The sequence below is a fragment of the Ursus arctos genome, unplaced genomic scaffold (assembly GCF_023065955.2).
Source record: "Ursus arctos isolate Adak ecotype North America unplaced genomic scaffold, UrsArc2.0 scaffold_30, whole genome shotgun sequence".
NCBI lineage: Eukaryota > Metazoa > Chordata > Mammalia > Carnivora > Ursidae > Ursus > Ursus arctos.
Window position 1 is genome coordinate 30,067,595 of NW_026622986.1, and position 22,924 is coordinate 30,090,518.

Sequence of the window (22,924 nt, forward strand, 5' to 3'; positions counted from 1 at the left end):
CAGAGCTGCTAAACCACCGTTCATAGGCTTGTCCCATCAGAATAGTCAGCGTCGGTCTCCACGGTGGAAAATGTGGCTTCTCTTTCCCTGGCTTAAAAAAATTCAGACTTTATATTGGCAGCCAGTTCTTTAATGGCAATCCCATTTTATTTAAATGATCCAGTCTTTTCCCATTATTCTTTGGCTGAAGAACGTGGGCACCATGATTTCCCAGCAATGAAGGCATGGATTTTTGCCCCCGTGGAGAGAGCAGGCTGCAAAGTACTGAGGATTTTAGGAGGCCACAGTGTTATTTTCTTCTACCATCTGACTCACTCTGCCATGTTTTCATAGTTTTTTTACAACAGACAGATAATGGATAAAATCCACATTTTTTTTCAGTGTTCCACTGGAAGTAACTTTATTCCAGGGCTATTGGTCTGTTCTGGCAGATGGATTATAAAGACCAGCCCGGCAAGTCCCGACCACTAGGACTGGCTAGGAAGTACCAGGACACAGTACCCCTCACTTAGGCATCAAGGCACAAGCAGCCATCCTTCTGCTCTCCCTCATATACCACGAATCCTTTGGAGTTAAAAACCCCCAGCAAGGTACACTTCAGCAGCCAAAGAGATCCCTTGAAGACCCGAATCTGACGTGTCCCTACTCCTTCCAGAATGATTCCTCTAAGGCCCGCCATGCTTTGACTCTTGCTCTTCTTTCTTCTCTGGTCTCACACCAAACTGCCTTTCCCACCCCGTGCTCTCTGCTCTGGTCACACCACCTGCTTCTCACCCCCTCACCTACCTTCCAATCCCAGGCCCAGAGCCCACCTCCACTATGCCATGACTCAAAGCAGCCACCACCCTTCTCCTTCACAACACTTGCCATGGGTACAATTTTACGTGTGTTCATGACAATTCTTTGATTAACATCTTTCTCTCCCCACTGAAGTGAGCTCCACAAACAGGAATCAGGTCCTGCTGTTGCAACTCATTCCATTCTTGGTACCCAGCACAGTGCCGGGCACGTAGTAAGTCCTAAGGAGAGACTGTTGAATGAATGCATGAATGAATGAATTGTAAAATAGATGAGTGCTGAGTAACTGATTATACCTAGAAATAAACAGAAAAGGACGGGGCCTAGCATAGTACAGGGCAGGAGCATCCGATGTCTGTTTTTCACAAACCCAAAAGCCGAGCGGAGACTAATTATTTTCTGCATGTTCCAAACCCAGCACAGTGTCTGGCACGTAGCGGTAGGTCCCAACCAATATCTGTCGAACTGAACACTTGGCTCATTTCTGACAACCACCGAATCTTCAACAGCTTTCGAAGAAACTGACCAATCCACTTTCCCAGATCAAAGGCAAAGTGCAAGGTGGCATAGCCAGTGAAAATGGATTGAGCTGTTTTCCTAAAGATCTGTTCATTTAATATTAAATGCTATGAGTCAAATAAATAAGGATTGAGGAAAAGGAAAAGCTTATCACCATGACATCAGGTTTTCCTCCTTAAAAAGTGCCTTGGAGGCAAAGAAAGACCAAACAGCAATTACAGATTCACTTAGCACCTGCTGATTGCCCACGAGAGCCAGTTTTCTGCTGCAGAGCGATGAGTGACAGTTAAATACATAGTTTGTATTTATTTATATGCACAATTCAATTAATTTTGGTTACAAGGACCACGGCATGTTTTAGAGACAGAGTCTGCATGTGCAGAGAACGGTGTCCTGTTCTGTAAGATCCGTTCGGGAAATGGCAGTAAAATGTATGAAAGTGCTCCTATGACCCGTTTCGAATCCTCATAGAGCCAAGAAATACGTTTCCCTAAAAGCCATAATCATGGTGCACCCCTCGAGTCTACACGGCGCCATTCCAGCTCACACATTTGCACGTGCGTTCAATTTGACGCCACTCACGGGGGCAGACATCTAGGAACGAATGAGAGGAACATAAAATATACATTGTAGTTCTTTATACATTGTGACATTTGTGCCAGTGACTTCAATGAAGGAATGAAGTGATGATATTTATATTTTACTTGCTTTTGCTAGAACTCTGATCATAAGTAATAAGGCCATTTCATTTTCACGAAATGAGGAAATTATGCAGAGAGCTTAAGGAACATCCCGGGATGAATCAGCCAGACCGGGGGTCAACTAGATCAACTAGAAAGCCGACGTCGACTTAACCAAACCAATAGCATCTTACGGATAAGCTGAGGTTACAGTCAGGAAGTAGTTTTGTGATTGGGGGGGGGTCAATGTTAGGTTCATGTCAGTCGACTTTCACGTGTAGTCAGAAATAAGAAAAACTTCTTTTGCGTTAGAAGTTATATTATAAACTAAGAAAAAATGCCCCCCACAGCAGTCACGTTCGGGCTAGTTAGGATCATGAAGCAGTATGATTACCATCTATTAAGAGAAACTGGTAGCACTCTTTTCATCCTCAGTTCCGCACTGAAAGTAGCCAAATCTGACCAGCTGTCCACAGACGTCTTTCTTCCTTTGGTTCCTTAAAATGTTCCAGGAGAGGAGAAGGAAAAAGAAAGTCCGAATTCCACCAAAATGTTTCCGGATTCACCGAGGTAGGAAAAGCCCTTGACAAGGAGGTGAAGGCAGAGGGCCCGACCCTGTCCTCTTCCAACTTTGTCGAGTCTTTTTTCTTATTGTTATTAATCACAAGACCAAAACCTTTGAAGTGATCTTCATTTTCTCCCCTGGGGGACGGAGGGTCTCCCTGGGGCCTGATCCGTTTCAGCAAAAAATGTGAACCCTGTGGTATTGTGATCAAGCGAGCCCATTGTATCCAAACCAATCCAGAAAACAAGTCTGTTGTTGGGGGGAGGGGGATCCTTTTTTAAAAGCAGATAGGACTAGGGGGAGCTGGTCGTAATTAATCATTCTTATTTTTTTTAAAGATTTTATTTATTTGACAGAGAGAGAGACAGCCAGCGAGAGAGGGAACACAGGCAGGGGGAGTGGGAGAGGAAGAAGCAGGCTCCCAGAGCAGGAGCCCGATGTGGGACTGGATCCCAGGACTCCGGGATCATGCCCTGAGCCGAAGGCAGAAGCTTAAGGACTGAGCCACCCAGGCGCTCCTAATCATTCTTATTTTTAAAGTGGCTTATTCAAGGTAAGTATACAAACCTTAGGGATGCCTAGATCACTGAATGTGTGTAAGACTCATAGAGAAATTTATACGAGCATTTCCTTAACGTGACTTCCAGTTGAATATTTTGATTTCTCAACAAAAGGGCCCGAACTCTGTCAGTTAGATTCCTCCATCAAGGAGCCCATCTTCCAGAGGAAAAAATAAAGTAAGACGAAAACAGAGAGGGAGACAAACCATAAGAGACTCTTCATCACAGGAAACAAACCGAGGATTGCTGGAGGGGTGGGGGATGGAGGGGCGGGGTAACGGGGTGATGGGCACGAAGGAGGGGACGTGATGTAATGAGCGCTGGGTGTTATATAAGACTGATGAATCATTGAACCAATAATACATTACATGTTAATTAATTGAATTAAAATAGGTTTAAAAAAAAAAAGGAGTCCATCTTCCTCTCAGGGCTGGCTGACCAGCAGGGTGCTCTTGGGTTGAAGACCAGTGCTCCCAGGATGACCTTGGACCTGCACCTCGAGATTGCCTCGAAAGGAGGTACACGCAGTGTCCTGGGGGAGGTCTCCTGACCCTCTGCCATTGAAAGGCAGAATAAATACGTATTTATTGTCCTGTCTCGAAATTCTTGCTCTGCTGTGTTGTTACTGTTCATAGAGATCGACCCTCCAGCCCCTTCCCACTGCCTGCTTCCTCCAGGCAGGGCACCTGGCTGGACATCGCAGACTCGAGGGGGATCTCCAGCTCATTTAACCAAAATATGCAAACAGCTCACTTTTAATAGGATTTCTCTATGAGGTAAACGAATAAATAGTGTCTTTGGGTTACCTTTGCAGATATGAAAAATAAACTAGAGTTACGAGATCCATCCGCCCAGGTTCCACTGTCCATCATCTGTCAGGCATGTGTCTCTCTCCCTCTCTCTCTCTGTCTGTCTCTCTCTCTAGCTCTGTCTCTGTCTCAATCTCTGTCTCTATCTCTGTCATCTCCTTGGTTAAATGAAATGACCACAATCATTTGACTCTTCCGATGACTGTACTTACGTTGGGAAATTCACCCCATATTGTCCAAGCTGTTCACACTCATTCCCGCTTCCCCACACCTTCCTTCTTCAACTTAAAAAGCAAAATCAAAGGGGCTTCTGGGTGGCTCCCTCGGTTAAGCACTGGACTCTTACTCTGAGCTCAGGTCTTGATCTCAGGGTGGTAGGTTCAAGCCCCGCTGGGGCTCTGCGCTGGGTGTGGTGTCTACTTAAATAAATAAATAAATAAATAAATAAATAAATAAATAAATAAATAAGAAGTTAAATCAGTTTTGGAAAACATTTGCTTGGAACAAATGTTGTCAGGGCTCCATCGGCCGGGGAAAGCAGGGCTGCGAGCAGAGGGCGCGTGGAACGGGACAGGTGGCGCTGGTGGAGACCACGCAGGAACGGGAGGGGGGGGGGGCGGCGTGTTTGCTTGAATTCGTCTCCTGAATGTGTCAGCGGCGTCTTCCTGGGGAGCGGGGAGGCGTCGCCATGGTAATGTTGATATTAACGCGGGTGGGAGTGCCCGGGGTGGTCTGGGGAGAGCAGTCACCCTGCATCTCATCAGCTTGGCGGTCTAGCAGGAAGGGGCGCCTCTTCCCCAGCCTCCGAGATGCCCCCGCCCCCACTTACAGGTTGAGAGGTGATCATCCGCGTGAAGGGTCTGGTCATCACTGCCCACCAAGGACAAGTGCGATTCTTTGTGCATCTGAAATAATCAGCCCCTGTACCTCCCTCCCCGCCGCCCCAAATATGTTAGAGGAAACTTTGAAAAGGACAATTGTAAAAGAGATAAAGTGACAGACTGTTCGGGCTGGAGGGCACAGAACAGGGGAAAATCAAGCTCCTGTAAGAGAGAAAGGGGACAAAGGCAGTCAGCAGAAAGGAAGGGAGAGCGTGCGGGCAGCTGAGGGTCGAGGCCAGGGAACCCCCAGAAAGGCCGAGCTTTCTCCCTTGTGGCAAAAGCGGCCCGGACACCTTCCCGTGGGAATGCACGTTCCAGCGTGCCCACTCGGGCCTCGGGGCTCAGGCCCAGGGAAAGACCTTGAAACATGAGCCTCGGTCACCAACAGTAACATCCAATGTGGCTTTATGACTTCCAGATGACGGTCTTCCCCAGACGCATCGTGGTGGCCGGAGCTCCGCGCGCCCACCCCGGGAATGGGGGGATGCCCCCCGCGTCCCAGTTTCCCGTCCTTGATGGGCCGGAAACCGGGAATAAAGCTCACAGACCTAAGACGCACTGTCCGCGCAGCGGCACAGGTCACGGAAACTTAGGGAGGGTGTTCTATGGTGTCTCCTATTCTGTCCTCCTTGCCTTTTGTCCACCTCCAGGAAATCACAAATCCCTCACGTGCACTGCTTCCTTGCGGCAAGCCAAGCCTTGTAAGAAGCCTGGGATCTTCGTGGGCATTTTGTACTCAAAGGGATCTTTGGTGTATTTATTTATTTTTTAACTGATAAGTTATTTCTAAGGAACTCTTGCCCTCTAGCTTTGAAGTCTTAAAATTGGGTTCCACGAAGAGCGCAGCTGCAGAGGGCAGATAAACAGGTGGATAGCACCATCTAGTGGCTCAAAGTCATAAGGCAACCTGAACGAATTAAAAACTGTAATGCCGGTGATGGGTAGTAAGGAGGGCATATATTGCACGGAGCACTGGGTGTTATACTCAAATAATGAATCATGGAACATTGCATCAAAAACGAAAGATGTACTGTATGGTAACTAACATAACATAATAAAAAATTATTATTTTTTATTTTTTTTAATTTTTCCTTTTTTTTTTTTTTAAAGATTTTTGTTTATTTATTTGACTGAGAGAGACAGCCAGCGAGAGAGGGAACACAAGCAGGGGGAGTGGGAGAGGAAGAAGCAGGCTCCCAGTGGAGGAGCCTGATGTGGGGCTCGAACCCAGAACGCTGGGATCACGCCCTGAGCCGAAGGAAGATGTTTAACTACTGCGCTACCCAGGTGCCCCTATTATTAAAAAAACCTAAAAGGATAATGGGTCCTCGCTCCTAGCTCAAGATGACACTCATGGATATATTTATTTCACTATCAGTAGATTTCCCACTTCATTTCTCGGTAGTAGAGCTAGTTTCTATCGCATCATCCTCTCTCCATAAAGGAGGGCTCAGAATACAGCCCACTGTCTGTTATTAACATGATATATCTCTAATAGAATTTTAAATTAATACATTGGCTATAAAATTATAAAGTAGCCAATTCTTATCCTCTCTGTAATCCCCACTGGGGATGTGGGAGGCTAGAGAGCACACGTGGGCATACACGTGGGACATGGGGTCAGGAACTTACTGATTCAGCAGGAACCAGGACGGTTATGACCTGGGACTGCGGCGCTGCAAACCAGGAGGCACACGGGTGAGCCGGGGAGCCTCGGAGAGACACCGACCTGCCTGCTGTTGACTTCATTTCATTCAGTCATTTACTAAATGGCATTAATTCTTTCCTATTGCTGAGTAAAAGCTGCGATTCGTTCCCGAGCATGGAAGTGCTCTGTAGGAGTTGAAAAGCTGCTACGATTTTGTAACCCAGGTGGGGGTGGGCAGTGAGCATACTGCATCCCAAACCTTTTAGGAAAAGACATTTCCAGGTGCCAAGGACCCTCAGTGTCATCCTCACCCACAGCGATTACTTCCTCTTTGGATTTCCCTTGAACTGTGGCGTCATAGGCACTCACGTAACTCCGCTGAACATTCTAGTTATGTTTCCCCGCTCTCAATCTCCATCACAGCCTAGGCTTCTATTTTTTTAGTTAAAAAATGGAAAGATCTACAACAGTTTGAATATAACCTCACACTACGGGACTGTACACTTAAAAACGGTTAAGCTGGTAAACTTTAGGTTATGTGGTTTTTTGAAAAGCACAATTAAAAAAATGTGTGTATCTACTAGATTCTGGAAACTTTAAAACTATTATGAAAAAATATCTTATGTGGGAACAACAAAACGATCCAATTTTAAGCAACAAAGCGAACTTGCCTTTCTCCACCTCACCTACCTTGACATGCTCTTTGGGTCGGAAATCTAGAACAGCTACATTCAATGGCCCTTGATTAACGTGTCGCAGGAATCGCAGAATTAAGCCGTGTGCCTTGCTGATCCACCTGTTTCTGGGGGGCAATTTGGCGAGTTGGGCGGGGACTGTTTTCCAGAAGGAACCTAAACATCTTTGCAGTGTTGTCTCCCCAGATGTTCTGGAATGTTCCTGATCTCATGGCTGATCTCATGGCTGCCTCCTTCCCAGCATTTGTGTCTTGGATCACCCCCAGTCCCCACTCTGCAGGTCTCTCTACCACAGCGTCAGGCTTTCCTGACTGTCTTCACCGGGCTCAATGACAGCTGCAACTATCTCTGTATTTGGACTTGAAGGGTGTCAGGCCGTCCACGCCGGAGCGTACATTCTATAAGAGCTGAGTTCCTGTCCGTCTTGGCCCCCACTGTGTCCCCACCCCTGGTGACAGTGCCTGGACCTTATACATTGCTGGCGGGGGTGCAGAATGTAAACCCTATTGAAGGCCATCTGCCCTCCTCCAAGTACAAATGCCTTTGCCCTTTGATCCAGCAAATCCCGTTCGTGGGCAGTTATCCTTACAGATCCGCTTGCACACGTGTGTATAAAAGGAGTCACTGTGACTTTGTCTTCCAGTAACAAGAAATTAGAAACAACCCATGCCTATCAGTAGAAAACAAGTTGAATAAACTATGGTACATATGGTAATGGAATACTACGCGGCTATAAAAAATATTGAAGACGCTATCTGGGTGCAGACATGGAAAGACCCAGGTACAAAACAGGATACATAGGGCACTTCCTAACACACAAAGCAAGATTTAGGTATTTATATTTGTTTATAAATAAGAAACAAGAAAAAATGCCCACCAGTGTGGGGAGCTTTCTCAGTTTGTATCTTTTTAATCTCATTTTGCACTCTGAGTTGTGTAAGTGTATAATGTATTTTCTTTAAAGTGCTTGCCTGGCACATGGCAGGTGCTGAGCTGATTATGTTGAAAGAAAGACCGGATTAATTAATAAGCCTGCGAAGTTTGGAAGGAATACAGAAGACTAGACAGGTGGAGGTGGCCATCATAGCTCACTTCGTGTGGCCTATAGGGAATGAGGAACTCTCATTACTCAATGTTCTGAAGAGCGTCCCTGAGGCGGACCTTATGGTTACCGGGGTGGGTCCAAGTCTACACCTCTGGGTGGGGAAGGAACTTACGGTCAAGGTGAGGGAGTCGGGGGCAGGCTCGCACTCATCATCCATCCGTTTGCTCAAGAAATACATGCCTGGTGTTGACTTGGTGCAAGGTCCTGCACCGAGCACTGCGGACGTAAGGAGGGCAGGGCGGACGCGGTCCCTGTCCTCAGGGAGCTCACGATCTAAGGCAGACAGGACTCTAGGGGCATTCTGAGCCAGCAGCCCCGGTTTCGTTTCTAGCCTGCCCAGCTCTGTTTCAGGTGACTGCCCTCTCAGTCTCCACGTGGGGTTACAAGCAGCGAGCAGGGGAACTTTATTACCCTCGAACAGGGCGCACCAACTCATGGGGGCTGGAATCTCTCACCTCTCACCTGTTCCCTCTGGGAGAAAAGGAGACTTCCAGGACATTGGAACAGACCAGGAGGAAGCACCCTGGTGACCATGTTGGGACAGTGTGAGGAAAACAGACGTGTGGCTTTTCTCGGGGCACCTGAGCACCCCGGGAGCCAGCAGGTCTCACAGCCACAAGAAGGACACCCACTGCTGCTGACATTTTTCAGAGCCCCCCATGCCCACTCACACCCCACTCCCCGTGCTCTTCTGCTTTGGGCTAAGGATGGAACTTTTGAAGGTAACACTCCCATGGTCTTTCCAGGCTTTCAAGCATGAAAATGTAGTTGGATATATTTATTGTAAACTGATCAAACTCACAACATAACAGCCTGGAAGAGACACAAGACGAATGACAAATGGCTTGACTTTGTATCTTCCGAAAATGGAAGAGATGTGTGTGCTTGGATGAAAACCGGTCTTCTACTGGCGGTGTGTGTTTGAGACCCACCTCAACATGGTATCAGTAATCCCGATAAGATGGAAAGCCTTCCCTGGGATCTTGCCTCCCAGGTTCATTGACAGAATCAGATTTAGAACGAGCTTGCCAGCAAAGCAAGAATATGGGCGTAAAAAGACGGCAGAGGGAGAGACGGTTCTTGAAATTTGAATTATTCTAATAGAATTATTAGCATTATTATAGAATAGAAGCTAATTTAAAAACATCCCTTTCTATCGTAATTATCTTGTGCACAGCTCAAAGAAATGACCAAAATCAATAAAAATATTTCCCATAGCTATTTACTGTCTATCGTTTTCAGATGCTTCAGTCCGCGTCATCACAAGAGCCTATGAGGGGCATTATCCCCTCCCTTTTATTAATGGCCCAGGGCATAGTGTTAACAAAAACTCAGTCTTTTGGCACCAAATCTTCTGCTCTTTCCGCCACGCCGCATGCACAACCTCAAAATGGTACCTCTGTGTGGTCACTGTCGTCCACTTTCTCACTACACTCGCTCACTGTAAAGGCCACGGCTGTCCGTACTTAGAACTCTGGATTTGACCGGGCACTGCTCTGGGCAGTGGGAAGAAGGAAGGGGAAGGTGGCCAGCTTTCTACTGTTCTTTTCGCTTGCATGAAGCCGTGGCTATGGTTGCCCTTGCACAGGGCACACACTTACTGAGACGATCAGTGTCCCAAGGCCAGAGTCCATCTCTGTCTCACTGGCCACCGTGCACACCGCCTGGAATGTAGCTAGATGCCGGATAAGTAAATAAACCCCCAGGACTCCGCAGATGATCTGGGAACGAAGCAACAGAAATTTGGTGGCTGTTATACAGAGTGTGGGGAAGAAGGAAGACCTAAAGAAAGAGAGTTTTTTTTTTTTTTAAGATTTTATTTATTTATTTGACAGAGATAGAGACAGCCAGCAAGAGAGGGAACACAAGCAGGGGGAGTGGGAGAGGAAGAAGCAGGCTCATAGCGGAGGAGCCTGATGTGGGGCTCGATCCCAGAACGCCGGGATCACGCCCTGAGCCGAAGGCAGACGCTTAACCGCTGTGCCACCCAGGCGCCCCCAGAAAGAGAGTTTTGACAGCATCTCGACTCTGTTATTGACTTATACCCTCACTCTTTTCAAAGGTAGACTTGAAGGAACCACGTCACCTTTTTTCCAAGCTGATGTGGCTTTGTAACCTAGATGGCAATGAACTCCTTTACCTTTCAAGACACCTTCAAACCTATGCCATTTGGGCTAAGAATTAGGCTCAGAGAGAAATGGTGTGCCCAAAGCCATACAGATGGTGAGCCGTGCAGCAAGACGGTCCCAACCTTTTCTGACTCAACCCAGCATTCATCACTCTACTTCTCACTGCTCTCCTCTCTCAGGGGCTCTTGAGACAAAACCTTAGACGCTCCTGGAAGCAGAGGGTGAGAAAGCAGATGGCGCTGTCTAAAGATCCTGTAATATTAGGTAGGTGGAAAGCTGATTTCTACCAGGGGTCCCCTCGACCCGCACTGTGGGCAGGAGAAAAGGCACGACCGGGAGTTTATTAAGTACCGCTACTCACTGCCCGGCCGGCCGGTCGTTTCACGCTGTTGGCTAATGGCAAGTGACAGGTTCGTGTCTGGCTGGCGATACAGTAATTGAGTGAGAAAAGATGACAAAAAAGGCAGAAAGCTAATGATGTGTTGCCTCGTCGAGCGAGAGTTTGCCACGCCTCATTAGATTTAACAGAGTTATCGAGTCGGAGTAATTATCAGAGACAGTAAAACTGTTGTATTAAAAGATAAAAAAAAAAGCCAGTATCAAAGAGAAATAATTAAGTGCTTAATAGGGCATTCGCTGAGCCGCTTGGTCCAGTGATCAGACTCTGCCAGGTTGCAGGGGGGGCCTTCCGCTCGGTGGGACCTCATGCTACGTTCTATTTTGGACTACACCCTCTTTTGTTTATAAGTTTCTTATTGTGGTCAATTACACGTGACATCAAATTTACCGTCTTAACCGTTTTTCTGCGTTCAGTTCTGTGGCATTAGTTACATGACACACATCATTTTACGATCATCGCTACCCTCCACCTTCGGAACTTCTTCATCTCACAAAACTGGAGCTCTGTCCCCGTTAAATAAGAGGTCCCCATTCCCCCCACCCACAGCCCCTGGCAGCCCCCCCTTCTGCTTTCTGTGTCTATGACTCTGCTTCCGATGCCTCCTACAGGCAGAATTCTACTGTATTTTTATTTTTGTGACTAGCTTCTTTCACTTCGTATGTCCTCGAGGAGAATTTCCCTCCTGTTTGAGGCTGGATAGCGTTCCGTTGTGTGTATATGTCATATCTTGCTCACCCATTCATCTGGTGAGGGACATTGGGTTGCTTTCACAATTTGCCTACGGTGAATAACGCTGCTGTGAACATGGGCGCCCACATACCTCTCCAAGACTCTGCTTTCTCTTCTCCTGGGTGTATATCCAGAGCCGTTATGGCAGGATCATGTGGTAATTCGATTTTTAATTTTTTTCAGGAGCCACCATACTATTTTCCACAGTGATCAGATCACCTTACAAGTCTGCCAATAGTACACAAGGGTTCCAATGTCTCCATATCCCCGCCAAGTCTTTTTTTTTTCCTGGAGTTTTTTTGTTTGTTGGTTTTGTTGTTTTGTCTTGCATAGTAGCCCTCGGGTCATACACTGTTGAGCACACTCCAGGTGAACAGTGGGACCCAAGTTAAGGAATCCACGTGGGGAAAAAAATCAAGGTCATCCTTCATAAGCTATATTAAGGGAAATTTAGTTCTGTTTAATTCACATTTATTGGTCTCCTGATTAGGGGGGAGATGTCCATCTACGTCAAGAAGCTCGTGGTCCCAAGAAAGAAATGAGCTTAGGGAGATGAAAACATCTCTGCGGAGTTGTATTTATGACACGGGAGCTCCCATACCCACTGCAGCATTTCATGAAGCAGAAATGCCACCAAGTTGGGTTGGCCTATGAAGCCCTACTTACAAGTAGCTATCTAACGGAATAAGGCATTCCCTTCTGTTCTCTCTCTCTCTCTTCCCTTCCTCACCACCTAATCCTCTCTCTTGTTCCCTCTACCACAGCTCATGTCCAAGTCTTTAGGGTGCCATTCCCGCCACAGGGACTGCTTGACCCTGGAGGTACCTTGAAGTGAGGGGACTTTCAGGGGTCTGTGTCCTCACCCACCGCCGCCTCCAGCAGCCATCATATCAGTAAGATTGAGACTTGACTCTTGGCACCACCAGTCCCAGTTTATGCCCCCATGCAGCTTTTCCCATACTCTTCCCAGCTCATCCTCGTCCTTCTAGTAGGTTCTCACTATTCCCGGGAAAGTCTTTGTTATGCTGTTGCCCCAACTTCTAGCACTTTCTCCACCTCCTGGGCCTCCTCCAAGTATATTTTTAGAACTCTTGTCTTCAACTGCTTCAGTGCCTTCAATCAGCCCTCTTCCAACTTCCTGTAGATTAAATCAGGGTCTACTTTAGAACTGCACCGTATACTCCACACATCGGTTCCTTGCTGTTCCGTTGGTGAGAATCCCAGCCACCAATTTGAGTGAACAGGCCACAGGATCAGGCACCCCACATCACTTCCTCAGTCCTTCCCCGGGTGCCAGCCACTCAGGAGGTGCCTGGAAAAGACATGAATTAAGTGGATGTGAAGTTTCCACAATATAGTTTCTACAGGATGACCTTGACTGTTTTATGTGGATCCCATTATGCACTTGGAATCTATTTTGTAATCTATTATTATTTTTTTATTTACATTCAATTAATTAACATATAATGTATTATTGGTTTCAGAGGTAGAGTTCAATGATTCATCAGTCTTATATAATACCCAGCATTCATTACATCACGTGCCCTTCTTAATGTCCATCACCCAGTTACCCCATCCCTCCCTCCCCCCCAACAACCCTCAGTTTGTTTCCTATGATTAAGAGTCTCTTATGATTTGTGTCCCTCTCTGATTTTGTTTTGTTTTATTTTTCCCTCCCTTCCCCTATGTTCCTCTGTTTTGTTTCTTAAATTCCACATATGACTGAGACCATGTGAGAATTGTCTTTCTCTTATTTTGCTTAGCATAATACCCTCTAGTTCCATCCACATCATTGAAATGGCAAGATGTCATTCTTTCTGATGGCTGAGTAATATTCCATTATATATATATATCTCGCATCTTCTTTATCCATTCATCTGTTGAAGGACATCTTGGCTCTTTCCACAGTTTGGCTATTGTGGACATTGCTGCTATAAACATTGGGGTGCATGTGCCCCTTCGGATCACTACATCTGTATCTTTGGGGTAAATACCCAGTAGTGCAATTGCTGGGTTGTAGGGTAGCTCTATTTTCAGTTTTTTGAGGAACCTCCATACTGTTTTCCAGAGTGGCTGCACCAGCTTGCATTCCCACCAACAGTGTAAGAGGGTTCCCCTTTCCCCACATCCTCGCCAACATCTGTCATTTCCTGACTTGTTATTTTAGCCGTTCTGACTGGTGTGAGGTGGTATCTCATGGTGGTTTTGATCTGTATTTCCCTGATGCTGAGTGATGTGGAGCATTTTTTCATGTGTCTGTTGGCCATTTGTATGTCTTCTTTGGAGAAATGTCTGTTCATGTCTTCTGCCCATTTCTTGATTGGATTATTTGTTCTTTGGGTGTTGAGTTTGAGAAGTTCTTTATATATCTTGAATACTAGCCCTTTATCTGATATGTCATTTGCAAATATCTCCTCCCATTCTGTCAGTTGTCTTTCGGTTTTGTTGACTATTTCCTTTGTTGTGCAAAAGCTTTTTATCTTGATAAAATCCCAATAGTTCATTTTTGCCTTTCTTTCCCTTGCTTTTGGAGACGTGTCTAGCAAGAAGTTGTTGCAGCCGAGGTCACAGGGGAATCTATTTTTAAAAATACAGTCCAATACGCCTACTTGGCTGGATAGTGGAAAGAGAAAGAGGAACCTTCTTGCCATAGATTATAAATTGCATGACTGTATACAGGACAGATTATTTCATTAAATCCTTTTGTAGTTATTCAATTTCTGCCAATAGTCTTCCTGAAGACATTATACACTTAACTTCAGTCGAATTTTCTTTTAAGATTTTATTTATTTATTTGAGAGAATGCTAGAGAGAGAGAGAGAGCACGTGCACGAGTAAGCACACAGAGGGAGAAGGGGAAGCAGACTCCCCACTGAGCAGAGATCCTGATGTGGGACTCGATCCCTGGACCCTGAGATCATGACTCAAGCGGAAGGCAGACGCTTAACAGACTGAGTCACCCAGATGTCCCTTAACTTCAGTCGAATTTCAAAACTGGTGAAGAGGAAGGGAGAAAAAGAAAAACAGGCATGTCAATGTTGTCCTGAAATGGTCTGATTTGATAGTTCAGTTGTAGAGCAAAAGAGGGGGTTTGTAGCATTTTTATTTGTTTGCTTGGTAATGAGAGAAAAAGGAAACATAATCACCTTCCCAGAAGACATGTGATTTTAAAAGGATATTCACAGTCTTGTACACGTTCATTTTACAAAAGGGTTTTCCTGAGACCAATAAACGCGGCACATTAACTTTGTACCAGGTGGGGCCCAAAGAGATCCTTAGTACCGAGGACACAGAATTCCCCATCTCCCCAGACTGGTAGCGATTCTGATCCACAAAGTGGACAGTTTGGAAATGTGGGTTATTTTTTAAACCTAGGCACTCACTAGTTCAAATGAAAACTTTAGTGCGGTTCAAGTAACCCAGCTCCCATCTGCTAAGGAAGTGGATGAAAAGAACTCATGTGCTGTCAGCGAGTCAGGTGTATGAATTACTGTCTCAGCAGAGAGTCCTGTCCTGTTGGGAGTCATGGTCTCCTTTGAAAATAGGATGAAAACCCTTAAATTTCTTCCTAGGTTAAAAAAAAAAAAAAAAGAGAGAGAGAAAGAAAAAAGTTACAGGTAGAGACATACATGTGAAGTCTTTTAAAACCCTATTACGAGGACTGAAAACCATTTTATACTGTTCAGGACACAGTGCACACACCCCTAGTTAAGAAACGCTAATCTAGAAATATCCTGAAAAGAGGTAGTAAAGGAATCCATATTTAATTTTGTTGTTGAACGTTTTCCAGGAGTTGAATACAAGTACGGAGTGGTAATTTTATTGAAAACAAAATGAATTCATTTGAGTGTATTTCTTCTAGGACCTGTGTGCTGAATTATCATCTTTAGGTGGGTAAAAATGGTTCGGTTTTTGAAGCAGAACCAATGAGTAGAGTGTCTAGCTCATAAACACTGAAAAGGCAAGGAAGCACCTCCAAATTCAACACGTTATGCTTAATGTTCTGGAAATAGCAGCTTGAAAGACCAGAAATGCTAGTGCTAAAAATGCAACTTCAGAAAACGACCCTCTTCATCCATCATCTTGCCTCTCTGAGACAAGGAAAGGAGGGTAACGTTTTCCATGTGGGAAAGCCATGAAAGATGATGATTTGGCAGATAAAGCTTTCAAGAGCTATGTTTTATTGGTGACTCATACACAGTGTTCCCAATAAAAGTTTTCCCCTATTGCAAATTCTAACATCGTGAAAGAAGTATTTTATTCCATTGCACAGATAACTTGCAAATTGTAAGGAGGTTTCAAAGCATGCCCCTTGTCCTGTGGGACATGCGACCAGAAATCAGAAAATGGTAGCACCTCAAAGCCCTGTCCACCTAATTCCACCTCTTCCCTTTCAATGAGTGAGGATAACAAAGTAAAAGGATCTGTTCGGGGTCACACAGCCACTTACCGTCAGGGCTGAGAATCGAACTCAGAGCAGCCCATACTTTCTATATTGTTTTCACAGCCACACTGGACCTCGTCCAGCAGCGGTGCCTTTTCAATACTCAATTTATGGGTTTCAAAGAGTCCATTTCCTTGTTGCCTCAGTCTATCCACATACGGAATGAGAGCCCAGGCAATGACCATGGTCACAGCACGAGGTTAAAGCATCCAAAGACACTGTCACTACTTCTGGGGAAACAGTTTTCTGTGTTTTTTTTTTAAATTATTGATGAGCAGTTGTCTGACTGGCTTTCCTGGGGACCGCTGCCACGGCTGATGTCAAAGTCTGATTTGGAAGAAGACAGGCCCCACGAAGGTGGGCTCTCCGACACTGGATTGTTTGAAAGCCCGAGGAGACAGGATCTGTGGGTAATTATTCTATGCGGAATCTCATTTTCTTGGTCATATCGGGCAGCTCCAAAATTCATCTTGGTGGGGGGGTCTTACTCATTTGAAATAAGCCCTTGAGGAAATCAGGAGGGAGAGAAAGAAGGAAGGAGTGGAAGCTTTCAGAAACGAGGAAGGGAAAGGTATGGTGTTCCCACAATGTCGTAAATTTGAGAAAACCAGGGTGTGCTGAGGTGGGGGGTGGGGAGAATCTCTTTTTTCCCTCCTGTTCGATAACATAGTCCGAATTTCTGCACCTGAGATTTCAGATCTGTCCCCAAGCTGTGGACCGAGTGTGGCAGGCCCTCCGTGGAGCGATGTGGACGGGCTGCCCTATGACACAACACAACCCTTAAAGCCGGCACAACTGGGAGCTACCGGTGAAAGGCGAGGACACCACAGTTTCGGATAGCAAAGGAAATTATCATGACACAAATTAGGCTGAGCTCTCGTTTGTTGGAAAACCTCTTTAAAAATGACCAGTTCCGGTCCACATCCTTTGTCCGGGCTGGCTTTTTATTTGGGATGGTGAAGAAATGGGTTTCCTGAAGCGATATCATCTCTGCCTCCCGGGAGACACCCATATTGACTAAGACTAAAAAAGCAAATAGTATCAGATAACCTACTAAAATAAAGCCAGGAAAGTCATTATGCTTTTACTCTATTGATCCAGTGCCTGGTTACACGGGGGAGAAAGCAACTTACATTGTTGAAGCTGGAAATCTCTAAGGTGACAACAAGATGTTAAAAAGTGGTGCATTTATCTGCCCTAAGAACAAGATGTTGTATCGAGCAGTCCAGGGATATGCTTAACACCCAACAAACAATGAGAGGCTCATAGGCATGGTATCCTCCGTGTGTGTGTGTGTGTGTGTGTGTTTAAACTGTTGGATATGCTTTCTAAATACATAAAATTACGTTCAAAGTGGTCATGTAACAGTTGAGGCATCATCAACATACAACGCTATATTCGTTTCAGATGCTCAGCATAACGATTGCTTCCGTGTTCATATGTATTATGAAATGATCAACACAGTCAGTCTCGTTAACACCCATCACCATGCATCGTTAGCGAATTTTTTCTTGTGAGGAGAACTTTTAAGATTTCCTTAGCAACTTCCAGATATGCAATACGGTATTTTAACTACAGCTGCCATGTCGTACGTTACACCCCATGACACTGATTTCATAACTGGAGGTTTTGGCTCCCTTCACCCGTTTTTCCCACTCCCTACCCGCTCTGGCAACCATCATTCTGTTCCATGTATTTATGAACTTTTTTTTTTCCTTCTGTTTTGGGTTTTGGTGGTTTTTTTTTTTTTTTCCAGAGTCTACAGATAAGTGAGATCATGTGGATTTATCTTTCTCAGTCTGACTTATTTCACTGAGCATAATGCCCGCAAGGTCCATCCGTGTTGTTGCAAGATTTCGTTCTTTTCATGGCTGAATAATATTCCATTATACACATATATATACCACATCTTCTTTATCCATTCATTCATCCGTGGACACATGTTGTTTTTCCCATGTCTTGGCTACTGTAAATAATGCTGCAGTGAATATGGAAGTATATATATCCTTTCGAATTAGTGTTTTTGTTTTCTTCGGATAAATACCCCGATGTGAAATGGCTGGATCACACAGTACTTCTATTCTTAATTTTTTGAGGAAGCTCCACACTGTTTTCCACAGTGGTTGCACCAGTCTGCCTTCCCACCAACGCTCTGCAAGGGTTCTAACTCGTCTGTATCCTCGCCGACACTTGTTGTTTCCTATCTTTTTGCTAATGGCCATTCTAACAGGTGTGAGGTGATACCTCATTGTGGTTTTGATTTACAGTTCCCTGATGATGTGCGGTGATGGGCATTTGTTCATATCTGTTGGCCATTGTATGTCTTTTTTGGAGAAATATCTATTTAGGTCCTTAGTCCAGTTTTAATTGGGATATCAGGGGATTTTTTGTCATTGAGTTGCAGGAGTTCTTTATATATTTTGGAGATAACACCTTACCTGGTTTACAAATATCTTTTTCCCCATCTGTAGGTTGTCTTTTCACTCTCTGGATTGTTTACTTTGGTGTAAAGAAGATTTTTGGTTTGATGTGGTCCACTTGTCTATCCACCAGCTGCCAACAGAAGGTCTGGAATGCTGCTTTGGGGATGCAGAGGTCCAGTCTTGGAAGCAATACACCACTGGTCATCCAGAGCTCTGCTCTCTGTAGGACTGAAGTTCCAGGGAGGAGACAGGCAGTCACGACTGACTGGAGGCCAGCAAGTTCTGGAGAAAGAAGATGGGAGTCTTGGCACTACTCTAGATCACTCTACCACACCACTCATTCCCTCATACTAGGATCTGACCCCCCCCCCATGGATTCCACTGACTTTCCCCGCACCCCCCAGGTTTTGGATCATGAGAGGTGAGATTCCTTCTCAAATGTGAGTATTAGGATTCCTCTAGCTCTACCTTACAGGCAGATGGAATGCTGGCTTCCCTGTCTGGTCCTCACAGGTATATCCGGCAGGTCTAGATGGACCCATGGTGGCCCATTTTCCATCCTTGAGGCTCTCTCCCACTGGGGAGAGAGGAGAGTGTACTCTGTCCACCTCAGACTCTGACGATTCCACAGTTAGTGAGTGTCTGGAGTGCGAGATGCCTGCCTGGTCCTCGGAAGCATCACCACATCCAAAGAGAACACATGACTCATGCCATCAATGTATAATCTAGTGAACTGTTCATAAACAATGCAATGAATAATGAACGAGCGTCTTCTGGCTCAAGCTAGAAGCCCCATGCTAGGTGCAGGGAAGAGAAGCATCCTTCTTTCAGGGAGCTGACAATATAGTGAACCAAGGATAAATGTAAATAAGGTCACTGGGTAACTTCTCAGTCAAAAAAAATATCAATTCAAGCCAAACAGAAACGTAAAGTTTGGTCCAACATGAACAAAACTGCTGTCACACTTTGGAAATATATTTCTTTATTGAATAAACAGCTCAGAGTTGATGGGCTCTTCTTACCAACAGGGCCGCACCATGAACATCTGTGTGGATGGTCCCGGGATGACCATCAACAGGAAGTCCTTATGGGACTCTGCACCTGCCCGCAGGCCCGTGGCCCGGCTGCTCTCCTGGCTTTCTGCTTTGCCATCTACTGCCAGTGGGGGTGGCGGCCAGGGACAAGGGAGCAGGAAATTTGGGAGGGGGTAGCTTTGATATTTTTCAGGATGAAAGAAATGCTTATTGGTAATACAACTCAATCACATAGGTAAGAGAGAGGCACAAGCCTTGGGGAATTCTTTCTTTCTTTCCCTTTCTTTCTTTCTTTCTTTCTTTCTTTCTTTCTTTCTTTCTTTCTTTCTTTCTTTCTCTTTCTTTCTTTCTTTCTTCTTTCTTTCTTTCCTTCTTTCTTTCTTTCTTTTCCTTCCTTCCTTCCTTCCTTCCTTCCTTCCTTCTTTCCACTCTTTTCTTTTTTTTTCCCTTTTCTAACTTTCTTTTGCAGCATCAACTTCCCAATCTATTTTTCCAAGCATCTAATAAAGTCTTCTGAGAAACAAGCAGGTCAGAGACTTAAGGAAGCATATGCCAGTCCCACTTAGCACATTTCCCTCCCAGACATCCACTTCCAACCCAGCCATCTGCTGCTCTGTCAGCCTGAGTATTTATAGCCTCTCGCTTTCTCCTCCTCACCAGGCCGGGCTTTCATGCCGCAGAACCCAGCTTTGTCTCCCCTCCTGCCTAAAGAAGCAACAGGGTAGAGTTCATTTCTCATCATCGTACCATTTCCTTCCATTTCAGATGTTATGACAACGTTCATCCGGAAAAGATTTAAGTTGTATCTGATCAATCATTTGCCACATATTCTTTCTCTATAGAACAAAAGTCACGTCCTGACTTCTCATTCGGAGACCCTCTCAGATGGACTTAATGATCATAGTTCAGTAGAACAGTGTATATTAAGCCATTGGCACTCAGTCCCATTTTTTACAAGCTGGCTTTTATCCACAACTTGGGAAGTCGTATTATTGACCTAGAAAAATCACAGGACTGAGAATGAGAGATGTGGTCGCTGGCTCACAAGAGTAATCAGATCTCTTCCTCCGGGTCCAGCCTGGAGGCTCGAGTCTGCAATGAGGAAATCGTCCCCCTCAATTCAGGACTGACCCAGAGACCACGGGTTGGGGTCCTTGACCGCCCAGCTTTCTCCAGCATCAATGTCTCCATTCACATCACCCACCAGCTGGGGGATTCAGGACCCCTGACAAGGAGCCGGCTTCTGAATTAATCCTTTCCTTTGCCGGAACCCTAAAAGGCTCAAGTCCTAGGCTTCTGCCATCTGCGCTGCATCGTTCGATCAAAGTAGCACCCCCTACACGCCTAACACCGTGGGTTGGCTTTCTTGGGAAATGTCCTCTGCCCCGTCCACCCAGGCAGGAGACAGTACCCTTCGCAGGAGGGGGAGCCTGGCAGGTCCCAGAGCACAGACATACCATGTGGACCACGAGGCCCAGGGGGTGTGTGGGAAGCTTCCCGATGCTCAAGGACACCCAAGCTTGTGCTGGGCAATGGACACAGATTTCTAAAAGGGATTTCGGACACCCTCTTCTATCTAGCTGTGTCGCCGGCTCCATCAGGAGACAGATGTTTGAGGTGAAGGGACCAGACCATGGAAGTGGCAGTGGGAACATTTGCCCCAGAGGACTGAAGCAGGAGTGAATGAATCCCAAAATGTTGGGGAGACCTGGGACCCCCCAAGGAGAGCGTCCGCCTCGCCAGGGCAAATTGACCCAGCCTGTCTGCGAAGCAATTTGCTGGCAACAGATTGCATTGCAAATGTTCAAATGGTGTCTTCCCCCATCCCAGTCACCCTCCTCTGGGAATGTGTACTAAGCAAAAATAGATTTAGTTATTTATGACTTTTTTTCCTTAAAGGACATAATCTAAGTGACCAATGAACGACAGGGAGGACAGTTCAATAAATTATGGCAAGTTGCGCCATTTTGAAAAGTATAAAAATGTTTTCATATAAGTTTTAGTGACATGGGGGGGGAATCCTACTATGAAGAAAATAGCACCCTTCTGGCAAACAAAGCGTGATGCCAATTATGGACTTAAGAACGAAGGCTGGAAGGAAATGTAGCACAAACTTGCCAATATTCCGTAACCTGTGGCTTGTAAATTAACAGGGATTTTTTTCCTGTTAGATTCTCAATGTTTTTAATAATTTTTATAGAACTTTTTTAGAATTTCTATAAATTACATTTATAAATGAAAAACAGGATGTTCAAGCCCACTGTATCATACCATCACTACCAACTTCATCAAAACTTATAATGTGTGAAAATGACTTTCCATGACCAAGGAACATTCCTTATCAAATTAACACACAAGGGCTGCGGTGTAGACTGGGCAAGGTGTGTGGAACCACAGGCTGTCCGCAGGCTTAGGTCTGGAGCAACTCAAATATTACTGTACAATGAATGGCATCACTTGTTCTTCCTGTATTTAAAACCAAAATAAATTTATAAATTAACTATCAAGAAAACTGTGAAATGAACCCGGAAGCTAGTTCATCCTTGGTGACCCTCAGCGTGTTGTTAATCTTCTCTCAAGCTCAATTTCTGTCCTGCTCAAATGATTGGAATAATCTTGCTGGCTTTTTTCTTTCTTTCTTTTTTGGGGGGTGGGGGGAGCTGTTAAATGATGCAATGAATGTGGACTTGCTAAGTGTCGGGCGTGGTCATTGTTCCTTAGCGTTCCAGAGCCCAGCAAACCCGTGGGAGCAGAGGCCGTGTCAGATGTTACCCCTTCTCTGTGGATGCGAGTCAGTCATGGCGCTGACATGCTTGGCTGGATAAAGTCCTCTCATCGCTCACGCCATTGTCCTATTTTTAGCCAAAATGAAGTTCTATGTCCTGAAGGAAACTCAAGCTATCTTCCTCCTTTGACTGGGTGCTTTTGGGTCCTGCTTTTGAAGAGCTCCTTTGCTCTTTGCACAGACGTTCCCATGGAGATTGTATATTGTTACTCACCCAGGAATGTTCTAGAAGGGAATTGGGGAAACGCAGAGGTGAAATGGAAAAACTTTACGTAAAACGTATGAGGAGCTTCCTCAAAATTATGTCGAGGCTGTGAGTTCAGTCCTTGTCTACACTGAGCACCCGCTTTGTACCGAGTCCTTTGCTCAGTTTTGTGGGAGAGAAAACCACACGGAGCTCAAGGGTCAGAAAAGGTTTTCCAGCATTTTTTAAAAGGCTGCAAACCCATGTAAGCGCAACAAAGACAGATAAGAAGACTGTTGGAAAAGAAGAAAAGAGAACACGTGTGCTAAGGACAGAAGAAGGGGGAAAACAGAAAAAGCCAGAAAATATAAATCACGCACTGCATTTTATTTTTTAAATTTTTTTAAAAGATTTTATTTATTTATTTATTTGACACAGAGACAGCCAGTGAGAGAGACAGCCAGCGAGAGAGAGACAAGCAGGGGGAGTGGGAGAGGAAGAAGCCTGACCTGGGGCTCGATCCCAGAACGCCAGGA